Source organism: Scylla paramamosain, chromosome 37, assembly GCF_035594125.1.
Source record: "Scylla paramamosain isolate STU-SP2022 chromosome 37, ASM3559412v1, whole genome shotgun sequence".
NCBI classification, from domain to species: domain Eukaryota; kingdom Metazoa; phylum Arthropoda; class Malacostraca; order Decapoda; family Portunidae; genus Scylla; species Scylla paramamosain.
The window spans coordinates 2260001-2267500 of NC_087187.1; the positions used below are offsets into that span (position 1 = coordinate 2260001).

A 7500-nucleotide genomic window follows, 5' to 3' on the forward strand; every position below is an offset into this window, starting at 1 on the left:
GAATAAAAACATTAGATAAAGAAATAAGGATAAAAAGAGAGTAACTTGTCAACACACACACACACACACACACACACACACACACACACACACACACACACACACACACACACACACACACACACACACACACACACACACACACACACACACACACACACACTTCATAACTTCACACACTAAGGAATTATGGTGACACGCACTTTCAAGCATGACTGACACTCACCTATGCACGCACACCTTTCCCCTTCCTCTTGGTCCGCAGGTGAGAGGAGGAGGAGGAGGAGGAGGAGGAGGAGGAGGAGGAGGAGGAGGAGGAGGAGGAGGGAGAGTGAATGCAAGAAGAGAGTAAAGGGTAGAGAAACTGTAGGTTCAGAGAGAGAGAGAGAGAGAGAGAGAGAGAGAGAGAGAGAGAGAGAGAGAGAGAGAGAGAGAGAGAGAGAGAGAGAGAGAGGTTAATGAGAAACATGACTCAGGCAAGTGTGAGATGACGTGAATTTGTGTCACTTAAGTTGAAAAGCAGCGTGAGAATTCGGACTTTGTGGCCAAACAGGAGAGAGAGAGAGAGAGAGAGAGAGAGAGAGAGAGAGAGAGAGAGAGAGAGAGAGAGAGAGAGAGAGAGAGAGTTAAATATAATGATTCTTTCTACTGATAAATCTCTTTACTTTAACCTAACTTAACCTGATTTAATCTTACCTGCTTTTACCTACCCAGAGAGAGAGAGAGAGAGAGAGAGAGAGAGAGAGAGAGAGAGAGAGAGAGAGAGAGAGAGAGAGTTGAGTGATGACGGCAGGGAAGATGAAAGAGAGGGATAAAACGAACGGGAAATGAAGGAGGAGGCGAAGAAGATGAAGGAAAGAGAAGGAAGGGGTGAAGGAGGGAAGGGAAGCGATCACTGTCACTGCCTATCATGCCGTGGGTGATGGAGGGAATCCACATCTGCTCCTGACACACGCACGCACACACACACGCACACACACACACACACACACACACACACACACACACACACACACACACACACACACACACACACACAGGGTCATTAAGAGTTTACGTTTAATTACCGTCTATTGTCTCTCTCTCTCTCTCTCTCTCTCTCTCTCTCTCTCTCTCTCTCTCTCTCTCTCTCTCTCTCCATTCCTACATTCTTTAAATCTTTCCTTCTCGTACTTCGCGTCCTCGCCCTCCTTTTTCTTCCTTCCTACCTCCTCCTCTTCCTCCTCCTCCTCCTCCTTCTCCTCCTCCTCAGGGCAATGCCACTTTTGTACCCGATGTGTTTCAAGGTTATGTTGGGAACGCTGGTGGTGGTGGTGGTGGTGGTGGTGGTGGTGGAGGAAAGATTATTACTGGTTCAACTTACACACTTGTCATTTCCATCATCTCTTCCTCCCTCTCTTCATCTCTCCCTCCCCCTCACTCACTCTCTCTCTCTCCCCCTTCCCTCTCCCTCTCTCTTCCTTTTCCCTTCCTGTCCTGTCTGTGTTTCTCTCTCTTTCTCTCTCTGTCGCTCTCTCCAGTTTTGGTCCAAGTATTCCTTCCTATATATGTGCTGCGCCCCGGGCATCACGTGTGTGTCTGTGTGTGTGTGTGTGTGTGTGTTGAAGCATGAAGTCATATGCTAAAAGTTAGTTTCGCTATTCCAATTGCATACAGAAAGAGAGAGAGAGAGAGAGAGAGAGAGAGAGAGAGAGAGAGAGAGAGAGAGAGAGAGAGAGAGAGAGAGAGAGAGAGAGAGAGAGAGAGCACATTTGTGATGTAGAACGACGTCTCGTATATTCATACGGTGATAAAGTTTCTCTCTCTCTCTCTCTCTCTCTCTCTCTCTCTCATCCTGATGTCCCCATTCACACCGTCGCCGCGGGTGACCGCTGGTCGCCGCGGGGAGTGTGGCGCGGCGCGGGCGTCGCGGACGGCGTGGCGTGCGTGGCGTGCGTGGCGCCGTGGCTCACAATGAGGCTTTTTTTAGTGTGGTGAGGGGCGGCAGGTGGCGGGGTATATAACGGGGCGCGGCGGGCGGCGGCCACACCCCCGGCCCGCCCGCCGCGTACCGCACAGCCTCCCTGCGCCCGCACCTCCCGCGGCGCACTCCGACGCCAGTAGTATAAGCCAGGGCAGCACAGCGTGTCGGGACAATAGCGGGACAGCCCCAGCAGCAGCAGGAGCAGCACCATGGCGGGCGGCATGCTGTCGCTGCGGGACCAGCGCGCGGTGGTCAAGTTCCTGCGGCTCAAGAAGACTGACCCCACTGAGATCCACAAGCAGCTGTCCGTGGTGCTGGCCGAGGGCGCCGCCTCCTACCGCGTCATCCGCGAGTGGATGCAGGACCTGCACGAGGGGCGCGAGGACCTGATGGACCAGTGCTCGCGCTGCCTGCAGGGCGGCAGCACGCTCAGCAACGGCGTGGCGCCCACAGACCCCGCCGTGGTGGTCAACCTGGAAGAACTGCTCACCTCGGACCGCCGCATCAGCCTGGAGCTGGCGGCGGACCTGGTGGGCGTGACGCAGCACACGGCGCAGACCATCGTCACCAACGTGTTGGGGCTCAAGCGTGTGTGCAAGCGGTGGGTGCCGCGCCTCCTCACGCCCGAGCAGCGCAACGGCCGCATCGCCACGTGCCGCGAGCTGTCGGACCGCTACGAGGCGGAGGGCGAGGAGCTGCTGGCGCGCCTGGTGACGGGGGAGGAGGCCTTCGTCACCTACTACCAGCAGGAGCGGCGGCCCTCCACCAGCTTCAGACAGCTGCCGGAGCGCAGCAAGATGGGCAACAGCAGGAACCGCGTGTTGTACTCCATCTTCTACGACGCCCAGGGGCTGCTGCTGGCCCACCCCGTGCCGGACCAGAGCGCCATGACGGCAGAGTACTACTCCTACCTGCTGCGGGACCTGCTGCTGCCCGCCATCAAGAGGAAGCGCCGCTCGGACACCAACATTGTGCTGCTGCACGACAACACGGCGCTGCACAACGCCCGCGTGGTGAAGCACGCCCTCAAGGACCTGGGTGTGGAGGTGCTGCCCGTGCCGCCTGACTCCCCCGACCTGCTGCCCGCCGAGTACTGGCTGTACCCTCACCTGTGTGACCAGGTGCAGGGCTCCACCTTCAAGGACCGCTCCGCCACCTGGTCCGCCATCAGCCACCACTGCAACACCTTCACGGAGACGGAGATGGCCGCCTCGCTCAGGGCGCTGCCAGACCGCTGGAACAGGGTGGTCGAGTTCTCCGGCGGCCTGCACATCCTGTAGTGACTGTGGCGACGCGACACACCCACGCCCTCCACCCCCCTCCACCCCCTCTCCCTCCCCTCTCTGCCGCCATCACCACCCCCTCTACCCCCGTGTAGTCGCCAGTCGTAGCCGCGTGGCGTGGTGCCCAGTGCTTGCCGCCAGTCACGCTCCCCACGCCTTCACCTGTGCCCCCCCACCAGTGCACCTGTCGCCTGTGCCCCTCACGCCCCTCACGCCGCCCTCAACCACACACCACCCGCCTATGTTAGCCTCATTTTTCCTCTTCTTTAGCGTCCCCCCTCCCTTCTCTCTCTCTCTCTCTCTCTCTCTCTCTCTCTCTCTCTCTCTCTCTCTCTCTCTCTCTCTCTCTCTCTCTCTCTCTCTCTCTCTCTCTCTCTCTCTCTCTCTCTCTCTCTCTCTCTCTCTCTCTCTCTCTCTCTCTCTCTCTCTCTCTCTTCCCCTTTCCCCTCTGTATCGTACATTGCCACAGATATTATTGTACTGCCCAGAAATGCTCTATTTTTTGTACGTAGGTACGGTTTTATCATAAGGAAGAGGGGATGAAGCTGCGATTATTATTATTATTATTATTATTATTATTATTATTATTATTATTATTATTATTATTATTATTATTATCATGAGGCTTTCAGTTCACTTGATACCATCGGTTTTTTTTTTCTTGGTTTTGTTCTGTGGGGTTTGTTTGTTTGTTTGTTTGTTTGTGACGAGAATTTCTGTTTTGTGTAATGGAGGTGTTGGATTTGTGCTGCTGTTATAATAATGAAGCACTGTTTATCATTATTATTATTATCATTATTATCATATGTTTGTCCATGTGTCTTTCTATATATATATATATATATATATATATATATATATATATATATATATATATATATATATATATATATATATATATATATATATATATATATATATATATATATATATATATATATACATACATACATAGCTATACACTGTATTGGTATTGGTTCCAAAAATAATGCATTTACGTAATTTAGATTTAGCTTTTAAAAAGAAGGCGAAGTTTGGCATGACTAGTTTCTTGCTTCCACAGTAACACATACATATATCAAGGAAAGCCGCCGCGCCGCCACTGTGCCGCTGGGGGGTGTCTGTCTGTCTGCGCCCCACACTGGCTGCCGCCCACACACGATGCACGCGCCGCGCGCCGCCATGCCGGGTGTCCTGTACTCACGCGATATATGTATATTGTGCCATGATCATCTGAAGCGCCACGGACTTTTATTATCCTTGGGCGGGGCTGTGGGGCTGTGGGGCTGCGGGGCGGGGCGGGGCGGGGCGGTGCACACAGTCGGTATTGGCAACACTCACAATGCAGTCAGTGTTGTCAATAAGGAAGGTTTGTTGTCTGTCTGAGGTTCAGTCTTCGATAAAGTTCTTTATTGCCTCGTTTTTGGCGTCGCTTTACTCAAAAATTTCCAGTGTCGCTTGGAATGGCTTATACTGTTTGTTTTAATCTGTTTTGATTAGCTGAGGTGAATTTCTAACATTTTTGTTCATATTTTTACTCTTGTTCCAACTTGTCTTATTTTTTTGTTCTTCTAAGTCGAGTCGTATTGCTTTACTTCTTTTCTGACGTCTTGTTTTTATCTTTTCTAACTTGAGTTGTATTATTAGACTTATTTTTCTAACTTCAGCCTGAACTTCTACTTTTTGTTGTAACCTGAGTCACGTACACTATATATTTTTCATATTTTGTAGCTTGAGTCCTGATCACTTATTTACCTAATTTTATATATTCACTTACTAACCTAAATAGAATAAGACACGTTGTAAGCCATTCCTCAAGTGTTTCTGTGATGCGTGGGTGACATGACCTGCCGCCTGTGACATGCCCGACCCTTGCTGTCCACCTCCTCACCTGACACACACTTTTGTCTTTACGGGTGGCGATCCGAGATGACCCGAGGTGACCCAAGATGACTCCGCATCCCAGTAAGTACCCAGAGTCTTGTATAGTGCCAGTGAATAATTTAGCACAGTGTTGCCAATTTATCGAGGTACACGTGATGCACAAACGATGAAGAAGAGGCAAGAGGCGGAGATGAAGTCAGTAAAATAAAGATGATGCCGTTTTCTGTAAATGACGAGGCTGGACAGTATCAGAAGCCAGGGACATCACACGTACGTCAGTTTGGGGACAGCTGGAGAGGCGAGACTGAGGTGGTATGGTGTGTCAAGAGAAGAGAAGAGTGTGGGTAGGAGGATGTTGGAAGTGGATTACCCAGCAGGAGAAGGAGAGAAAGACCAAAGAGGAGGTTTGTGAAAGAAGAGAAGGTTGTGGTTGATGTGACTGAGGTGGTCTGGTGGCGTCAGGAGAAGAGACGAGGCGTGTATGGGGCTGAAAGCGACGAAGACCTCAGTAAAAAGTTTATGCATGCAGTGAAAGAAGAAAAAGTTTTGAAAGGATTTGATTGAGGTGGTGTGGGCGTGTCAGGGGAGAGACGAGGGGTGTATGGGCGGAAGGATGCTGGAGGTGGATCTATATCCGGCGGGAGGAAGAGACGACACAGTGAAGGAAGACTTTTTTTTTTTTTTTATGTAGGAAGGACACTGGCCAAGGGCAACAAAAATCTAATAAAAAAATGCCCACTGAAGTGCCAGTCCCATAAAAGGGTCAAAGCAGTGGTCACAAATTGATGAATAAGTGTCTTGAAACCTCCCTCTTGAAGGAATTCAAGTCATAGGAAGGTGGAAATACAGAAGCAGGCAGGGAGTTCCAGAGTTTACCAGAAAAAGGGATGAATGATTGAGAATACTGGTTAACTCTTGCGTTAGAGAGGTGGACAGAATAGGGGTGAGAGAAAGAAGAAAGTCTTGTGCAGCGAGGCCGCGGAAGAGGGGGAGGCATGCAGTTAGCAAGATCAGAAGAGCAGTTAGCATGAAAATAGCGGTAGAAGACAGCTAGATATGCAACATTGCGGCGGTGAGAGAGAGGCTGAAGACAGTCAGTTAGAGTTGATGAGACGAAAAGCTTTTGATTCCACCCTTTCTAGAAGACCAGTATGAGTGGAAACCCCCAGACATGTGAAGCATACTCCATACATGGACGGATAAGGCCCTTGTACAGAGTTAGCAGCTCGGGGGGGGGGGATGAGAAAAACTGGCGGAGACGTTTGTAGCGTGTGGCTGAAGAAGGCGCAGAAGACGAGGGTGCTGGAGAAGATTACTCAGCTGTGGCGCCTCATTCACTGACCGGTACTCATCTGCGAGGCCGCGAGAGCCTGTGAGCGGTCAGGCGTCCCGGAAAAATCCTTACCGTCACCAGGATTCGAACCCCTGACTTGTTACATAGGAGGCAGACACACTACCGCCTGAGCCACTGCCTTCCCATCACCCGATCACTGAATCACACACAAGGGTATAAACAACACAGTGAAATAAAAGTGCGATATTTTTTATACTCATATTTTTTCACCCTCAAGATACAAAAAAAGACTATATGTATGTATAATTATAGGCTATGTATGTATATATATTATGTGTACTTCCATATATATGTTGCGCGTGTTGACGTCGACTTAAGGGACAGGCACTAGGCAGAGACGAGGATAAATACAAGACAGGGCCAGGATTCCCAAACACTTCGCCTTCCTTGACGCCTTCACTGCTGCGCTCGCCTCTTGGTAACACTCAGAACACCGTGGGTATGTAGTGTGGCGTGCATGGACCTAATCTCTTTGTATTATTCAGTGCAGTATTTGAATGTGGTTTGCAAGGATGGGGGGAGAAAAGAGACGAGAGGTTCATTTTCTATTTTCTGCTATTTTCCGCGGTACGAAAGTAAGTAATATGTCTTGTAGTGTTATTCAGTGTACTACGTGAATGTCGTGTGCATGGATAGATAGAGAAAAGAGAGAGAAGGTAATTTTCTTTTTCTTTCTTTCCTCCTTTCTTTTTTTTGCTATAGAGCTAAATAATACGTATTTTGCTATTGTTCAGAGCAGCACAAGAATATGATTTGCATGGAGAGATAGAGAAAACAAGGAGCAAGAGGTTAATTTTCTATCTTATAACCTACAAAACCAACAGGCCTTAATAACAAAGACGTGTCTGAAAAATGTTAAGAAATTATGAAAGAAACGTCTATCCAAAAGGCCACGGGATGATTATTTGGGTCCCTGTTGGTGTTTTTCCCTATTAACGTTGAAGAGTACTTGTTAAACTATCTCTAGTCATGAAAAACACATTGAAAACCCAGACAGCTTCCACTAGAGCCTGTTG

At 49.5% G+C, this 7500-nt stretch overlaps 1 long non-coding RNA gene across 1 annotated transcript in view; it reads left to right on the plus strand.

Annotated features, from left to right (window-relative positions):
• The window catches only part of LOC135091330 (uncharacterized), a 26932-nt gene extending 22444 nt beyond the window's left edge, over positions 1-4488 (plus strand). The window contains exon 2 of the long non-coding RNA XR_010262470.1: positions 4310-4488. This is a non-coding gene — a long non-coding RNA (uncharacterized LOC135091330). The remainder of the gene's footprint in view (positions 1-4309) is intronic.
• The last annotated feature ends 3012 nt before the right edge of the window (positions 4489-7500 follow it).